The following is a 19,417-nucleotide window of genomic DNA, read 5'->3' as shown; positions in this document are numbered from 1 at the left end:
CTAATCATAGACTTGACCTCTGTTACCTTTACTTCATTCCTTTGGCTAGAAGTATGCCCTATATCCTGTCTACACTGGAGAGGAGAGAATGACACCAGTGTGACTATCAGGAAGCAGGAGTCCAGGGGTTCCCCCTTGAACTATACTTGTCACAGTTCCTACATGTGAGCACACCCGTCCACTTTCTGAGTGCTTCTGCTGTCTCCAGAGGTGACCTTTCTTAAGACCACTCTTTTCCAAGGCATCTCTTTAACTCCAGAAGGTCTTTAGCACAGGGGCCCATTTCTAGGATGAATCATTTTGTTCAAAATACAGATACATATTGACAATTAAACGAGAATATTGCTGAGTCCAACGAGGGAGCTTTTCATAAAAGTTTCCCACCTCTGCCTCCCTGACATGTGTCTGTTCTCTCTGGTTTTAGTACTTCCGAGGACGAGGCTTCCCCAGGCTCTCAGGAAGGTGGAGGGAATGCTGGATCCGTGGAGAGCAGCCAGCAGCATGGCAGCAGAAGGACGGGGTAAGGATGCAACAACTCTTCTGCCTGACAGGCTTTGGCTAATTGAGCAAAATAAAAAATCTGTTTGGCAATAAGAAGTTGATCAAAAGCCAGTTAGAGAGCAAGTTTTATAAATACGTCTTGGAGAGGAACAGAACCGGGGCACTATTTGGATTGCACGTTTAATTCAATTTAAAATTTTCTTTTCCCCACACCTCACACTGTGCGAAATTTTGACGAGGGTTGGAACACATCCTTTTTCTTGGTCTCCATGTCTTCCATCCTTCCTCAAATTGCCTTAACAACGGCGCATCTGTCCGTCCAAACAAACAGACACGTGGAGAGATTAATGAGGTGACCTTTAACCTTGCAAGTATTTATTCCAGAGCTCAAGGGAAATGCATTTCTGGGCCAATGAAAATCCCCAAACTGTCTCTGATAATTTGGTATTAAAGATAGCTCTGTCAAACGCGTCTTGAGGCCTTGTGAGCCTCGCCCTGCTCCTGACCCCAGGCCCCTTAGTACTTATATTCCTCTCTCCCCATTAAAATGGATTGCTCCCAGACCCTCCTCGCACATCCTCTGAGTGTGCTTCTGCTCAGCACACAGTGACTGATATTAACTGGCATTTACTAAGCAGCTACTACATCAGAGCCTAGATCTAGCTGCCAGAGCCCTCCTCATTGTCTAAGATTCTTGAACATTCTTATAGGAATGCTCACACAATTTCATGTTCTCGGATGTAATTTTTGTATTAGCCCTCCAAATCATTTGCTTAAAAATGCTCAATTATTCACTTGTGCTGAATCGCTGGATGTCAGAAGATGTAAAAGGTGCCAGATCTATAACTCTGAGAGTTGGAATATATAGATCTTGATCACTTTCTGTATTTTTCCTTATAAAGGAAGAAATTGTTCAAAGAAAGGGAATTATTGGAGTTCAAAGTCATAAGATGATGGAGAGATAAAGTCATCTTCTCTGGTCCATGGTGTCCTCCAGTTCATTTGTGCATATATAGTACGTACAATTGCATACATACTTGCCAAAAGATGGGCAAGTCTTCTTCCCATCTGTTCTAACAAAAGGCTTTAGAATAAGAAAGGTACAAAAATGAACTCTGAGTACAGAAGAAACCTAGAACAATACAGTGTGATGTCAAAGAACCAGCCATTTATGGCTGCCACTGTCCGAAGATGACTCCCCAATACATGTGTGCTGTTTCCTGTATCAAGAAAAGCCTGAGGATAGAGGAGTCCTGGAACCAACAGAAAGTCAGCTGCAGTTCCTTCAAACCTTAAGGGTCTGGAATTTTCGTTCCGTTCCCTTGAAGCTCTTTACTAAGACCATGCTACATGGTAAGGGGGATGGGGGCCTTCATGGAAAGGTCTCCCTAGAGGAGAACCAAGGCCCTCCCTCCACTTGCAGCTTTTGGATTCCATCTGGGAGTCAGCTGTATGAACACACGTATTCTCATTCCCTGGTGAACACAGAAGAAGGAGAAACGCCTGCAGACATAGTCAAGGAGTAACACCACACTACAGGTGTCTTAATGCCCTGTATTCCAGGTGGTTTCTTAGGTGCTGTGAAAAACCTGCTGACTCCTGCTTTCCCTGTGAACCTCTGTTAGATCTTATGAATTCATGCCCCAAGAAGCATCAGGGTTCCTTGTAGGGGCTGTAGGTCTAATCTCCCTTGTATCTCTACCACGGAGAACCATCTCGGGGCCTGGATGGGGCTCAGGGGCAATGAGAAGCCAGACTGTGGACCGGGACTTCAGTTTCTAGAGAGAAGGGCTTCCTTTATTTTGGTTTCGATGGCTAGTTTCTCCTCAACAGCAAAAGTGGTTCAATCGGGAGATCGTGACTAATTGTGGACCCCCAGCATGGCTCTTGTGGAAGTTGCTTTTGCAAACGCACACAGTTGGTAGTCACTGGCACCCTGGAACTGTCCAGTGGGGCTAGCATGGCTTCTGCCTGTCTCCCTCCCCACATGTTTCACTTATGCTAACAGCCACACCTCACATGTTTTTGGGTCCAGGGACTGTGACACACCACAAAGATAGCTCCATAGCACTTGATCTCATGTCATTCCAGCCTGCTTACGCCATGATGGTGTTAATTTATATCCTCCAGATTACATCTTAGTGCTCTGGTTTGCATTCTCCCTCCCCTTTTTCTGCTTGATAAAATTTTAAGGGGACATCTGTTGTGCAAAGGATGACGTTTCCCCCAGGATGCAAAGTCACCCGACTGTGTGCTAGTGATTTTTCTTAGGAAATAACCTCCCCTATCTTATCAAGCCAGGCTTTGACTGCAGAAGGGCTCTTTTAATTCAACTGCTGCTTTCCTTTGCCATTTGTTTACTGGCTGGATGAATAACCCAACTCACACCTCATTCTGGTTTCTTGCACATTTATCTTCCATTCTGAAGAAGGAATTCTGGAGTCTAGGGCCTGGCCAGAGACCCCCGAGGAATTCTGAAGCTGGTTTACAAGGTTTTCACAGTGAGTTTATCTCCTGTTGTGGGCAGAAAAAAGGGGGAAGGCAGCTACGTGCTGTAGTATACAGGCCATCATCACCAATGACCAAGAGTTAAGGAATTTCACTCCTGCATCCAGAGTCCTGCAGTGTCTACTTGATGTTCTGCAACTGGTAGTCATTTTGCAACCTCTTGTTGCCCAATGTCTGGAGGCATTTCTAAATGACATGATGGGCGCTAATGCTGTCGCCTAGTGGGTAGGGGGCAGGAGTTCAGTCAAACACATATAGAACAATGTCCTTAAGGAAAATATCATCCCTCCCCGGTGTCCGTTGTGTTGAAGTTGGTAAGCCCTGATCTGAGGGTGCACATCTTCCCTTTCCCCATGAAATGAAAGCAGAGAAAGGGGAAACAGATATGAAATATGGACACAGTGTGCCACCAGCCACAGAAAATCAATCAACTCTCCCAACCTCACATGGTATGTCAGTAAGCTAAGTTCATCTGTGACAAGAAAGGGCACTTACCATTGAACACAACGACCTCTCATAAAGGTATAGGAAGAAGAGGAAAAGGGGGCTTTGGGGTTCCTCATGATTTGTGACTGAGACCTCCTTTCTCTATGTCCCTCATCTTTGCACACTGTGCTAGAAGTGCCCTCACTCAGGCCACGGGCTTCAAGGCCATCTTCCAGATCCCGACTTTTACTTTTCTGCCCATCTCAAGCCTCTCTAAAACACTTAATGCTCTTATTGTACACACATAAATGGGTGGGTTGTTTTTCCAAGTGCTTCTCTCAAATTTAATCTGTCCCAAATGGAGCCTCAAACGTGCCCTATCCCCACACCAAATCCCTCCGGTAAATAAGTGTTATTATGCTAACTGTTTAAGACAAAACATGATTCTTTTTATTTTCCAAATACCAACATCCAATTCATTATAGCTTGTGGATATCATCTTTTAAACCTCCGCCCCCTTTTCTTCACACTCCATTTCCCCCAGGCTAAACCATTTTGACATCAGGTGTGTCCCCCAAACAGCTTCCAGAGGGAATGGCCATCATCCCTCCCTCTTTGCCTCTTCCCATAAATCTACATGCCACCAACATGCCAGTCCACATCACTGTGGTGAACCTTTCAGCGTCACCTGTTGCTCTTGCATGAGGGTCTCTGACGTCTTGCCAAATGTACAAACTGGTTAACCTGTTTAAACTAGTTCTATGTGGAGAAGATACTAGCTGGGCAGTAGTTGGGCCCAACTTTAATCCTAACACTCAGGGAGGCAGAGGCAGATGGACCTCTGTGAGTTCAAGGCCAGCCTGGTCTATAGAGTAAGTTCCAGAACAGCCACAGATACACAGAGAAACCCTGTGTCGAAAAAAATCAAAAACAAACAAAAAGAGGAAACCAGCACAAAGAGCCACGAGGAGAAGATGGTCCATGTGAAGACAGAGGCAGAGAAGGGCGTGACAGACCAGTAAGTGGACTGCAGATTGCCAGCCAATGCCAGACGGTAGAAAAGGCCATGAAGGACAGCTTTCAGTCACGCTGTCACTGGAGTCTGAACTGTGAGATTCCAGAACTCAAGCATGACCCAGCATTTCTGATGAGCTAAGCCATGTCACATGGTCTGTGGCACCTCGCTAAGACAGTCCTAGCAAACTCCTGCCCCTCACCCCCAGCCCCTCAGGCCTGCTTCCCCTTTCTCACTGACTGAACTCACTGTACAGGTCTGGTATTACCCACCCCTTTCCTTTGGAATAATGGGCTGTCTTTTGGTGTTTGTAGACTATTTCTGGAATAAGTAGGATCATTTAAGAAATTTGGTCGCCATCAAAGTGAAACCTGTTTGAGTGACTGGATAAGAAGGAATGGACCCTGAGCGATTTAACTGGGTCTCTGGCAGAGCGAGGGTAAGACGACTTCCAATGGAGGGAGATAGGGTTCTCCAGTGAAGCTTGCCTTCCTCTGGGGAGAGGATGGACAGCCTCTGTTCCGTGCCTAAGATGGTGGAAGGGGTCATGGTGACTCTGCTCCATTGAGCCCACCCTCCTTCCTCTACAAATATCTATGCTGTCTAAGCGCCCTCTCTCCCTAGTTTAGGGGGAGCCTGGGAGAGCCACACACTAGCGCCGAGTCTAATGGAGACATTGCAGCACCATTAGCACAGATGGTTGTCATGTGTATGCAAATGAGAAACAAATTGAATTTGGTGTCCCTTCTCACCAGCTGTCCTATCAAGGAAGGCTCCCAGAGCAGTGAAAAAAAAACAACAACAAAAAAAAAAACTGCCACTACACTGCTAATCTGTCACCACAGATTAATTACAACAAGCACATTCATCACCATTTGTTTTTAGTACAAAGGGAAATATCTTGCTTTTCAAGTACGTCCTGTTAAAAGAAGGTGTTTGGCCTTGTAGAAACAAGGCCCCGCAAGGGCATGAGGCTTCATTAGTTAAGAACAAGAAATAAACGAAGAATGAGAGCCCTGGGCCGCATGCCTCCACCAGAGCTGACTGCGGCGTGCACGTGGGCAGGGAAGGACAGTCAGTTCAGAAGCAGAGGCAGCTGGGCCTTGCAGTTCCCTCCGGCTTGCCTGATTCCCAGTGAGTCAGGAACTGCTCCTAATAGATGAGGGACAAGAATTACTGTTAGTATTTCTTAGAAAGCACAACAGTAGATGGCACTCATTTTGGGTTCATTGGGTCATCTTACTTCTGAATCTGGAAATCCTTGTTTCTTACAAGTCTTTTTAGATTGGCGGTTTTGTTGTTGATGGTATAATCCCCCTTTTTTGTTCTGCTGTTAATGCTACTGTTGAATAGATTAAGCGCCAGGCCTTTTCCCCACAAGCCCAGCTCTCTACCACTGGACTATATCCCAACCGAGACTAGTGGGTTTTTAATATCCTTTCTGAGTCAGAAAACTCTAGAAGTTTCAGAGAGTGCAACGGACTGTATGATGGCCTATAAGATGGCCGTGGCTGTGGTATACAGTATTCACTTGCCTTACACACTTTGCTTCATGGAAGTCTTTCTGGACGGATGTATTAAGAAGGCTTGGCCAGATGGGATCAATCCCCTCCTACTTGTCCTATGCCCCACTATGAGGTCAGTCTTTCACCCACCCTTTTCTACTTTGAGTCTCAGTTTTAGCCACTCATTTGTTGACTCTTCACTTCAATGTTTCTTGGACATCATACTTGGCAATGGACAGTTACTGATGAAGGAAATGGGGCATTCTAGTTTTGAAGCATACTTTAGAGGCGAGCATAGCAATTTGAGCTTCCGCTTGGAAGTGATGCCTACAGCAGAGACCCACACGGTACTAGGAGAGCAGACAGCAGGGGGGTTCGACCTTTCTGGAGTAGAGAGAGCATCTGTGAGGAGGTGACAGTTGCATCAAGAGCTGAAAGATGACTGACATATTTCATAACCCTGGCAAAGAGGAGTTGACAGAATTGCTGTGGAAGAGCAGCGGAAGATGTGTTACCTCCTTTTGTGCAGCGGAACATTTGTTTAATGATTGTCAGGCTATGTTGCAGTCTTTATGTTGCCTTTGTTTAACTCCAGAGATGTGGTGCTGTGCCTGTAAAACACTTGATTGGTCTGATAAAGAGCGAAACAGCCAATAGCGAGGCAGGAGCTAGGATAGGCAGGGCTGGCAGGCTTAAGAAACTTGGGGGGGGGGTATTATGAGGGCCATGATTTCAAACAGGAGGACTATCGGAGGCCCCTTCAAGGAAGACTGCCTAGTCCCAAGACATGGACAGTCACTGCAGGGCTTCACCCAGTAAGGAAACATCAACTTTATGTTTTAAATAGACCCCTGATCCTCAACATTAGAAACGGCTGTTGGGTCTTGCACTGGCCTTGACGGATAAGGGCTTTAGAGAAAGGGCCAGGCATCCCATGATCCACACAGGACCCTGCACAGCAGGCAGTGTCCTTACACAGAGAAGTCTTTGGTGTCTGGGTTCAGGGAGATTTCATTGATTGAGTGCTATGTCAAGAACTGGGAACTGCTTCTGCGTAGAAGGGAGCCAAGAACATTTGAACTGAGTTTGGCACAGGTCTTATCTTAAAGGGTTCAAGTTCAACCTTTGAGGGTCAAGAGGTTCACAAGCGAGAGTAGCAACAACAAACGGGACTGAGGGGAATGAGAGTGTGTGTATTGGAGACACGTGTGCTGGGAATGAATTATGGAAGGGAATCTAAGCTAGGATGGTTTTCAGCTTCTAATAGTTAGTTGTTGGTTCCCCCTCCCCCCAAGCCCGGCCAAGTATCTCCTTGTTGGCAGTTGTATTGGCAGAAAAATGAGAAGCTTCCCTCCAAAGAACATAACTAATATAAATTTCACATGAAGGACAACCAATTACTTAATGTGCTGGGAGAATGTAATACATTAAAGGAGCCCCATTGGAACACGGTTGTATGAAAGGCTTGTATTTTGCCTAGCTCTCAGCATTGAAAGAAGGAACCAGTTCTGTGCTTGGCTTTCTATAAAGCAACATTCTGGCTGCTGAGAGGCAAAATAAAAGTATTTTTAAAAAATGAAAGGGGATAAATAATGGCGATGGCTAATTTTATGTGTCAGCTTGAGCAAGCAGGGGATGCCCAAATATGCTGATTAGTTTTTTTTTTTTTTATCAAATTGACATAAAGTAGAAGAGGGAACCTCAACTGAGGAATTGCCTCCATCAGATTGGTCTTTGGGCATTTTAAGATTAATACTATTAGTGATTTATGTGGGTGGTGCTGTCCATGGGCAGATGGTCCTGGACCATATAAGAAAAGAAGCTGTGCAAACCACTGGGGAGCCCGTCAGTAAGCAGCCTTCCTCTATGGTCTCTGCTGCAGTTCCTGCCCCCAGGCTCCTGCCTGAGCTCCTGTCTTGGTTTTCCTTATGGTGGACTGTAACCTGGAAGCTAAGCTGATTTGGGCCATTCTGTTTATCATAGCAACAGAAAGAAAACTAAGACATCAGGAAATGAATCGCTGTCTCTGAAGAGATTTGCATAAGTGGATTGAAGAAGGAAAAGCCACACTCACCAGAGAGCCAAGTTCATCCAGTCTCTTGAGTAGCACAAGATAGAAGAAAAAGGACAGAAGTAGAGGCAACATTGACCTTGGCCAATAGAGAGACAGTTCTGCAGTCTTCAAGCTCTAGGACTTACACCTGAGGTCCTAGGATTCTTCAAGTCCCTTGATTGTTAGCTCGCAGACTTAACGATGCCACCAATTCCCCGTTTTCTCACATCTAGAAAATAATAACACACTTCATTTTCCAAAGTCACACGAATTCATCCTTACAATAGAGTCTCCACCTCTCCCCCACCCCCTTTCTGTAATAGGTTCTATTTCTCTAGAGAACCTGAAGTGTATATGAAGGAAGATTTTTTTTATATAAATCCCATGTTTATATATCTATACTAACAAAAGTAAGACAAAGGCATGTAAAAGATATTTACCACCCCCCCCCAAATAGGGACTATAGCTATGTTCCCTCTCCAACAATGCTGATGAAATAAATGGAGGCCTGATTTAAAAGAACACTACCCGGCACTTAGAAAGGGGTGAGTGTGTTGTGGGCTCATTAGATGAGAATAGATACCCAGAAATTTAAAAACAGCCTTCCTTCCTTAGTTTACATGTTCTGTGTTTTCCATCCAGTTTTGAAGGAACAGGGTCCCTGCTTTCATCAAAGGCCCACCGTTCTACACTGTCAGGAACATCATGCTGCAGGGACCCCACCCTCCTGGTTTGTCACGAAGTTCCCTCTCTTCAGCTGAGTTCCCATCGGCACGCTAGAAAGACCCCATTCTCCTCACGTCCAGGAACAGACACTGCGTCTTTGACATCCACCTATTCAGAACAAGATTCAGAATAGTCTGCCCACAATGCCTCCTTCCACTGCCACTCCATCCGATCTGATCTCTGTCTCTGCCACTTCACAAAAGCCTTGTCAGGGCTCCAAGCAGCCTTTGTGTTGCCCAATGTGGAGTTGTTTCTCCGGCCTCCTCTGATTCACTTTGTGGCGTCTGATACTGTTGACTCTGCTGTCTCTCTTAGCCCTTTGTGTCTGGCCTTCCTTTTCTCCCCTGGCCTCTGCCGGAAGCAGCGTCTAACGGGGAATGCTTTAAGCTTCGGTTTGGATCCTTCTTTCCCCACCTCAGATGGATGGTTTGCAACTTGGCCTGCTGCTGGAATCATTTCATGCAGCTGGTTTCTAAACACAGTAACGCCTGAGCTCGAGGCAGGAGGATTGGGATCTCCAGATGTGGCGCTCCGAATGACAGGTCTTGAAAGCCTTGTGGGTGACTTTTATGTCACTCAGAGTAGAGCGCCACTTTCTCAGGTGATGTCATTTTATGGGCTTGTTTTAGAAACTACTGCCAGACTGCTGAATCCATAGCAAATGTATACCTCCAGCCCCTGGATGGACGGTTCCCATAGGAAGAACTAGGATAGCCTGCTCTAAAGGGGCTCTGCGTCAACTTGGTCCCACCGACCTCGCCTAAACTGTTGGTGGGATCAGTGCCACTGTATCAGGGCAACAGATTGGTGCTCCTGTGATGTCTCGTGAGATGTATCTCACACAGGCACCAGTGAAGCAGAACACTGTGTTAAGGAAATTTTGCACATGCTCTCCCAGTATCTGAACAGTGATGTGTGATTTTGCACAGACAGAGGATGATTAAAACCCATTATGCTCTCATTTCCAACTGCTACCAACTGCACGGATGTCTCTTATGCCCTCCGTTTGTTCAGGCTGCATGTTACTTACCCGTGCTCACATGCCACCCCTGACCCTAGCCAGGACACACCCGTGAGGCCGAATGAGTGCTCCTTTAGTTGCTTTGCCGTTTTGTACCGCCCTGATCTGCCGTCATCCTTCCTCTAGGAGCTCCTTCCTGCTCATCCCGGATTCTCTGTTGCTGTTCTTCTATATTTAGCCGCTGTTCACTCATAACCTTGCTCATGGTTATTTTCTGTGTCGATTTGATGTCCAGATGTTTAATCAAGCATGATTCTGCATGTGTTTGAGAGGGTGTGTGTGTGTGTGGGGGGGTGAGATTGATACCTGAATGGGTAGACTCAGTAAAGCAGCGTGTTTTTCCTAACATGGACCGGCCTCACATGGTCCTTTGAAGGTGTGAATGGAAATCAAACAGCCCGGGAAGATGAAGCACCTGTCCGACAGCCTTCAGAAGGACAGCAAATTCTACCAGAAACTTCTTGAGTCTCAAGCCTGCTGTCCTCTGTACCAGTACCACTGACCCCGAGCTGGGTTTGCTGGTAGCAAATCTTGGGACTTGCCCATGTGCCTGAGGAGGCCAGAAGAAGGCATTAGATCCGTTGAACTGGAGGTACAGGTGGTTGTGCCCTATGGGTGCTGGGACATGAACCTTGGTTCTCTGGAAGGGCAGCCAGTGCTCTTGGTCACTGAGCCAACTGTCCAGTCTCCAATTTCTGATTTTTATTTGTTTTCTTTTTTCAGCAAAATTGGGGTTTGTGTTGTGAGCCAAGGTCTTTTATTTACTTGGTTTAAAAAGCTAGTGCGACTCGATTACGTAAGAAAGCATGTTCACAGTTCTGTAACCTGTTTTCTATTAAGACTCGTGCTTTCTTTTTGAGACAACTTGGAAGTGTGCAGCCCCACACTGGCCTTGAACTTTCAGACTCCCATCTCAGCCTCTCAAGTGTTGGGATTACAGGTTTGTGCCAGCATACTGGTCATATTTTTGACTTAAAAAATGTCTTTTTTGTTTGTTTTTCTGGGGACAGAGTCTTACTTTGTGACCTTGGATAGCCTGGAAAACACAGACTGACCTCAGACCTACAGTCATCCTAGAACCTCAGCCCTCTTTAGTGCTCGGATAACAGGTGCTGAAAAAACCATATCCTTATTGTGGAATTTGTTTGTTTTGTGTGTGTGCATGTGTGCGTGCAGTTGTGTGTGTGTATTCTGAAAATTTGAAAAATATAGGTACTTGGTTTTTATGACTTATCTTTTAAAAAACACTTATTTTTATTATTTTTAATTATATGTAGGCATGTGTGTCTACACGTGGGTATATGCACATGAATGCAGGCACTCGCCGAGGTCAGACGTCCTGCAGTTATAGGTCATTGTGAGCTCCCTGCAGTGGGTGCTGACTCTGGACCTCTGGAGGAACAGCAGCACGTGCTTTTATCCACTGACTCATCTCTCCAGCTCCCGAAAGTTACTTTTTCTAACAGAAAAGTACACATTTGGAAATCTCAATAAATCTCCACTTAGATAAATCCAGGCAGCATCGATGACTGCGTTTTCCCTTGTCTCCCGCCCACCCACCAGCAATGTAGTAGGTGTTATCAGGTGTCTTTGCTTATAAATGTTAACTAGTCCCTGCTCCCTTCTTTGAACCATCTCTCCATCTCCACAGCTACATCATCCTCCAACCTCTTTCTGCTTTTCCTTTTACGTTTTTTGGGGTTTCCACTTCTGTATGTTCAGGGGCTTCCATATTTGCATTATAACTGAGCTGTTGTTCACATTCTGCATTTGTAATTCGATTAGCCCCTTTGGGTCTGTTTTTCCATTTATCCTGAGCTGAAGATCCACGTTCTAAAATGACTGCCTTTGGCAAAACCAAATAGCCCGTTTGTTTCCCTATTTCTTTCTTCTCTGTTGTTCCCTCTGCCGTTTTCCGAGTGATCTTTGGTTTGTTACTTTTCCTCGTATTTGTTCCCCGCACCCCTTAGTCTATTTACACCAGTTCTTCCGTGTGCTGGATATTGGGGTGCGGAGTGTCACTCATTTGGCCTGCCGGGTTCTGACTCCTGCTGCATTGTCTCCTGTCACCTCAGTATGTGCACTCCCCACCCCCAGTCAACTCCTTGTATTTTCACCTTTTGTTTTGTTTTGGTTCTTATATTGTAAACAACAGTCTATTCACCATCATGGTTTTGAGCTTCTGTTGGTGATTTTGTATTTAAAATAGAGTACCGAATGAGAGCTAGTTTGCCTGAACACGAGAAGTCTCTGAAGCTTGCTTCAGAGCGGACACACACATTTGGATGAGCCCATGCAGGTGGGACTGAGGACTTGCAGTGCCGTTGGGTGTTAGTTCAAAGTTACTGAGTTATCAATCCATATTAAATGAGGAGTCTTTAAGCACAGCCCCACATAAAACCAAATTACATACGGATTGTTTGGCAGCAATGATGTGGCAAGGGGGCTCTCAAAATCTAGACCCACCTGTCCCCCAGGGAAGTGGTGCTCAGAGGGTGCTCTTTTGGCACTTGTGGGCTCTTCCCCAGATGATAGCTACTACAAGGAATAGCGACGGAACACTCCATTATTTTAGGGAGCGCATGCCTCCCGTTACATAACAAACATGGCTTGTGATTTTTGGGTTGCTTTCTTGTGGCTTTTGAGCAAAGTCTGAGAAAATAAGGGCTATCTTACCATTTTAACACTGTGAGTTTGTTTATAACTAGGGCTTATTTGAAGATTTTGCTTTGTGTGTGCATGTATGTGCACGCGAACACACGCACACTAGTGCTCATGTGTCACACCACTGAGGAGGTTAAAGAAGAATCTAGGGTGTTAGTCCTTGACATCCACGCTGTTTGAGGCAGACTCTTTCATCCTCAGCGGCAAGCACCAGGGTACCCAGGGATTCCAGGGTTTTCCCCACCCTCCCCTCCCTGTAGAAATTCTGGGATTATAGATGAACTAGAGCTTTTTACAAGGTTTTTGAGAGTGCAAATTTAAGTCTGTGCGTTTGCATGGTGACCACTTGACCCACTGAACCATTGCTCTAGCCCATGTTGTACTTTCTTAGGCAAAGTTTCACGGACTCTGTTTTGAGGAGTAGGAAAAAGCCAAGGAGGATGCTGAGGCTCTGAGGAGAGATGGTGGGAGAGAATGAGGAGTGACACTGTGCAGTTGTGTGTGTGTGTCGGGGGGGACCTGGTCCCACACTGCTGAGTGAGAAGATGCACCAAGCAAGTCCTGGTGTGGCAGCGTTTGGTAATCTGGAAGCTTTCAACTCAATGCTGCCTCTGCCATGCGTTAGTTTGTGATGATTGGATAAACTAGAGTGTGGAGCATTTGGAAAAGCACATGTGCCTGCATTCTGGCTTCTCTCACATCGGTTTACAATCTGTGCCAGAAAGAAAAAAATATCAACCTTTGAGGTCATTCTTGCTTATTCCTCACCATGCTGTTAAACTGGTCTGCCACCGTCCTTTCTCTGGGTTGATGCTAAATAGATCTTAGTCATTTTCCAAAATCAAACTGACTCAGAACATATGAAGGCTTGCAGCAATGGTGGTCTTGGAGAAGGGAGACAATACCCGTGGCCACTGGGGTTTCCTGGGTTCTAGGAACAGCTCTACAAGCCATTCCTGCTTCTGTGTATCCACACAGCTTTTGTTCACCATGCTGGTGGATTCATCCTTTAAACAGCAGCTCAGCTTCCTTTGCATTAGATTCAGTAAAGCTCAGCTACGATGGCCCAGCCAGTGGGCTTCAGGACCTTTGTATGAGGATGCCAACCCTGGAAAAAAGCAGGTAGGTTTCTCCTGAATTGCAACCATCCATTTCCTGGAGGTATCTGCTTGGACTTTGCAAGGGGGAACTGAGGAACGTTAGGCTTTTCTCCAGCGGAGTGTTGATTATATCCTGGTCCCTATAAAGGGGCACACCTTTGTGAACGGGATGGCTTGAATGAGATGATTATTGAAATCTCTTCTTTTCAGAGACACAGATTTCTGTTGAAATATGTGACCGAGGTGTTCTTTATGACATCCCATTCCACTTGCTATCTTTTGCAGCCTTAACCTTTCCCGGTTATCTATGTCCCTGCTTCCATTTCTCAAACGTCACAGCACAGTCTTTCCCTCCTCTACCCAGAACATGTCTGTGTCTTCTCTCTTCTGCTGTGGCTCCATAGGTCCTCAGCCTTTCCCCGAACCTGTCTACACCTTTGCCTGAGTCCGCATTTCCTTCCTCTGCTACCAGTTCTCTGAAACATATCAGGACAAAACATCTGTGAGCCTTTCTTCCCTGCTTGTTGCTCTAAAGACCCAGTGAATTCTCAAGATTCCTTGATTTACCAAGAGCAAAAGCTCTTGTTCCATCTAGAATGGCCAGGAGCAGCTGATACACTTGGGGAGTTTTTCTTCATGGCTCCCCACAGAATACCCTGTGATGCTTTAATGGTCAACAGCAAATTTAATTCAAATCCAGCAGGCATTATTAGAAGGCATGTTGGCTAACATGTCTTTATTGCTCCCATCTTTAATTATGAAGTCTAATAAGGTCACATTTCTGGAAATAGAGCTCAGTAAGATACATTGGTTTAATTTGTAAAAGTAATCTCCCTTCAGACATGATATGTTTCATTCCACTTGAGCTAAAACCCACATCAATGGCAGAAAAATGAAACAGACTTCAATTAGCTTCAATAATCCTCCCACCACACAGTGATGAACAGGAAGGGGGGAGAGAAACTGGTATGTCATATCTTCCTCCTGTAAGGCCTTTGATGATATGGAATAGTCTGCCTCTGTTTGTTTTCCTGCCTCATACTGTCTTCTTGGAAGGTTATAGTATAATAACATGGTTTAAAGAGAACCGAGTTGAAGGGATTCCTTGGAATCAAGTCAAAAGCACTTGACTAAGAAACAGCAAGAACTTAGGTGATCTTTTCCAAATGGGGGGGGGCTGGCTTTTTGGGGCAGAAAATTAGGGCAAAGCTCCAAATAGAATCTGGAAGAATTCTTAGCATCAGGGAGCTGATGGTCGACACTTAAACATCAGAAATCTTACACAGAAACTTCTTGGAGCCCAGCTTGGAAACAGCACCATCTTTCAAAAGCTGTAACTAAAAATGGGATTCAGAAGTAAAAGAAAAATTAGGTAAACGGCCCAGAACATTGAGGGAGGAAATGGCCTAAGTGGAAGATCAGTCACCCATCACAGGGGTTGCCGGGCTCAGGTTCCTCCAAGCCCCCTTAGATTTGTCCATGTTTACATAGTGAGGCCACATCAGTGAATTTCCCTCTCTTGTGTGTCTGTAGAGAAGCTATGCGAGTGTCCTAACTGTAGGGAAAGCGCAGTGCTGTGCACATATATCTGAGTGTTTGTATATGTGCATATATACTCTCTGTATGTGCATAGGAACCAAGGGCCGTCTGACTATCTGTGGCAGATGAGGAACACCAATACATGCCCGATGTGATCTAAACTGACAGGGATCAGTGTGACAAAGCTGTTTGGAACCCAGATTTTCTGAAGCACAATCTTCACCTTCAACCCAATTCTCAATTCAAGCATATCAACCAAATTCGATGACAAGCTCTAATGATAGACATAAATAAGTTCTCAATTTTATTTATTGATTTTGTAAGTAGGCCCCACCATTGAGAGGTCATGGCAACCGGAATCCATCAAAATATATCTTACAAGCATAAAGACTCTTTACAAAAGAGAGGTTGTGCTACCATCTTATGTTATTTTTAGTTGTGTGTATGTGTATGAGTCTTTTTGTGAGTATGTGCACATGAGGATAGGCTCCTGAGTAGAGTATAAGAGGGTGTTGGATCTGCTGGAACTGGTGTTATAGTCAGTTCTGAGCAGCCTGATGTGAGTGTTGGGAACTAAACTCCGTTCCTCTGCTAGAGCAGTATGCAACCTTCACTGCTGAGCCACGTCTCATCTATATGTATATGTGCCAACAATTATTTAGAGAAGAGGAGGCAGTGAATGGGGGGGGGTCATGTATTGGACGCAGGAAAGATCGGAAGGGAGAGACGTAGGGAGAAGTGATGCGATTATTCTTTAATAAAACAAAAAGGAAAAAAACTCAGTCTACACTGTACAACTAGCACTTGGGTCTTCTTTTTACTCTGCCTTGCTATCCACTGCCTCTCCCTAGCCAACTTCTCTGTAGAAACCCTGATGTTTCCACTTACCCCTAAATTAACCAAAATCGGTCCTACTTTGGGGGAAGCCCACGGGGAAGACTGACATTGGTACACCCTTCACGAATAGAATATAGACTGAAACCGGGGCTTGGGCTGAAATCCAGACAATGTTCTCTGAGCAAACATAGGGCTGGGATGATGAATTGTGGCAGATGTTAAGCAAGAATAATGACTTTAAGTGTCAGGTATAGAAAGCCTTGCTCCATCATGCTTGCAATGCTAAATCCCGATTCATTCATCTTCAACCCTTACGCCGCCTGCCATTTATCACGAGCATAAGCCCAGCGCCTCTCTGGAAGATCAGTCATCTCCAATTACTCTTTCATTGCAGGCACTCAGGAGTGATAACACCTGTCTATCATGCTTCATGCTCACCCAATCATTGGCAGTGGGGCACTGTCCTGCCAGGTGATCTCTTGAACTGGGATAGTTTTCAATGCAGTCTAAAGCTAAAGCCTGGAAACAAGGCCTCCTTGCCGTCTTGAAATCGGAACAGGCTCATGCCTTCTGTCTCTGGCTAGAATTCTAATGAAAGCATCCTTGAGCATCTGCTCTTGGGAGGACACTGGAGGGAGAGATAGGGAGATGATGGGCATGGTTCCTTTCTCTCAAGAATGAAAGGTCAGCGTGCTGATAAACAAGGACACGGAGCCGAAGGTAACATGGGAAGGAAATGGCTCAGATTGGTATATCAGAGACACATGAAACACAGAGGAGGGAATCGCACTGAAGACCCAGGGCTGACTCAGTTCCCAAGCCTCCTTTATGATAGGAAGCTGCAGTCTATTTATCCAGGTGAATGTTCTTCTCCTTGGTGCTTTGATCCATGCTCCGAGTTCCCTGATGACTAAACCCCTTTTTACTAAACCCCTTCACTGTGAAAGATGTATAGGGTTCCCCTTAAGACAGATGCTAAAAAGAAATCCCACACTAGCTCAGAATTGAGTATAATGAAGGGTTATTTTATTCAGGGGTAGACTCTCAGATCATAGTCCTCTGCTCGAATGGGGAGCTGCAACAGAATCCTGCAGCCGGCAGAGAGAAAGGGCAAACACGCACTTTACATCAGCATTTATAGTATAAGAGGCCATGCCCAAGTGGGCAGGTAACTTTAAGGCTACTGGCTGTAGTATTTTCTACAGTACTCCCTCATTGTTGCAGGAGGAACTGACCATTCAGCCTTGTCTGCCTGCGTCCTCTTCCCCTAACATATTATTTTGAGTTGAGACTGTATTGAGATGAGTCACTGAAGTCAGGTGCTGTACCAGAAAATATTCTTAGACAAAGGGTTCTGTACCTCTAGTTGTTCTATAGGTGTCAGTGAACAAGCCAATGTCACCAACTATAAACATATACATCGACACCCATATGTGTGTTTCTATACAGCATTCATTCTGCTGCTGTCAAAACATCCCAACTGAGAGCAATTGAGGGCGAAGAGGGTTTGATTGGCTTACCCTTCCAGGCCGCAGTCCAACACTGAAGGAAGTCAAGGTAGGCACTCAAGGCTCAACTGCCTGTTGATCCACACAGCCTTATCTCTGACTGTATAATTGCAGCCAAGAGAGTGAAACAGAAACCACAGAGGAACACAGTGATTGATGGATGATAAGATGGCTCATGCTTAGCTTTCTTTCTCTCTCTCTCTTTTTCTTTCTTTCTATTTCTTTCTGTTTCAAGACAGGGTTTCTCTGTGTAGCCCTGGCTGTCCTGGAACTTGCTATGAAGACCAGGCTGGCCTCGAACTCACAGAGACCCACCTGCCTCTGCCTTCCAAGAGCTTGGATTAAAGGTGTGCACCACCACTGCCCAACAGCTAGCTTTCTTACAGCCGAGGATCACATATCTAGGGATGGCACTGCCCACAATGAGCACGTGAGTGTCCCACATCAATTAACAATCAAGGTAATCCTTCATATGCCAAGCCAATCTAGGCCTTTTTCTCAGATGGCTCGTGGCTGTACCAAGTTGATAGGTAAAGCTAACTAGGACACACACACACACACACACACACACACACTGTTTGCCTTGCCTTTGAGTGGTGGAAGGAAGTATGGTAAAAAAAAAAACATAAAACAAATCAAGCTATACTAAATGCTACTGCTGGTAAGAGGTTCTCCATTCTCTTTAAGTTTTTCCCACACAGGCAAATGCTAACACGGGAAAAGCCTTTGAACAGTCAGATCAGCTCTCAGCCCCTCCATCTTTTTAATGAGGAAAAGATTCTCCCCTGACTTATCTCCCCAGGAACTTGCAAACGCATACATGGAAGTGTTGTGAAAATGTGACGGGTGTATTTGACAGGCCGTGCAGCTTGCATCCTGCTGCTGTCCAAACATCATGTAATTTGACATAGTCTGCTAGCTACCTAAACAAAGCAAAGAGAAGCAGATGAGAGTGCTTTTACTGATACATTTGACTTAATCCACTGTGGCCAACACGCTATCGTTTTAGCAGTCATTTGGCATAAAAATCACTGAGGTATTTTACACGTTTCTCTTTTTCATGTTAAGTCTCTAAATTCCACGAGCAGCTCTACTCCCTTTGGCTTGGCCATGTTTATGTTGCTCAGCTGCCATCTGATGCTGGTCCTTGTACCAGACAGCCTGGCTTTGGCCTGTGCTACAGCTTCTGGGTCTCTTCCAGCCACTCCCAATAGTTGTGCTCTTACCAGTGAATACTGGGATATGTTCTGCAAATGAAAACATCTACCAGATTCCCAATGTATGAGTTCTTCACTTGGTCCCTATAGTGTTTAGAACATCATTATAAACAATACCTAATGCTCAGCCAGTCTTAAGCATCATCTAGACTTGGTGCAGACTATTTATATAACAAGCCTTGCAGAAGCCATGAGCACCATCTTATCAGTATTTTACAGGTAAGTAAATGGACCATAGGAAAAACTATACATTTGCAGAGTCACAGAAGTTTTTGAGCTGTGGCACCAAATGCTTCAAGATCCAGTCTACCAATTGGGAACCAAATCTAACTCTAGGAGCCTGTGGGGGCCATTCTCATTCAAACCACCACACAGGTTACAGGACTTTCTGCTCACAAATCTCAAATCAGCCACACCTCTTCTGAAGCAATTCTCGTTAATTCTGACTTCTGCCCTCTAGGATGGGGTAACACAGGACTTGTTCTCTCACTTTCTTAGGGACTGGTGTCCCTAAGAATTGGTCAAAGGCATGAGCAAGTCCACCCTCATTTCTCTCCCAGCCACACACTCTTGTGTATGCATGTGTGTATGTGTGAATGCATGCATGCACATATGTGAATGTAGAGGCCAGAGGTCACATTCAAATGTCTCTCATGGTTGCTCTCCATCTCATATTTTGAGATGTCATGTTTCACTGACAGTGATTTTACTAGGTAGTTAAATTGGCTGGCCAGTGAGCTCTAAGGATTCCCTGTCTCCGCACCTCACCCATGTTAACGCTGGCATCACAGATGTTG

Source organism: Alexandromys fortis, unplaced genomic scaffold, assembly GCF_014885135.2.
Source record: "Alexandromys fortis isolate MF-2015 unplaced genomic scaffold, M_Fortis_MF-2015_v1.1 scaffold_199, whole genome shotgun sequence".
Taxonomy (NCBI): Eukaryota; Metazoa; Chordata; class Mammalia; order Rodentia; family Cricetidae; genus Alexandromys; species Alexandromys fortis.
Note: the sequence above shows the minus strand (reverse complement) of the source record.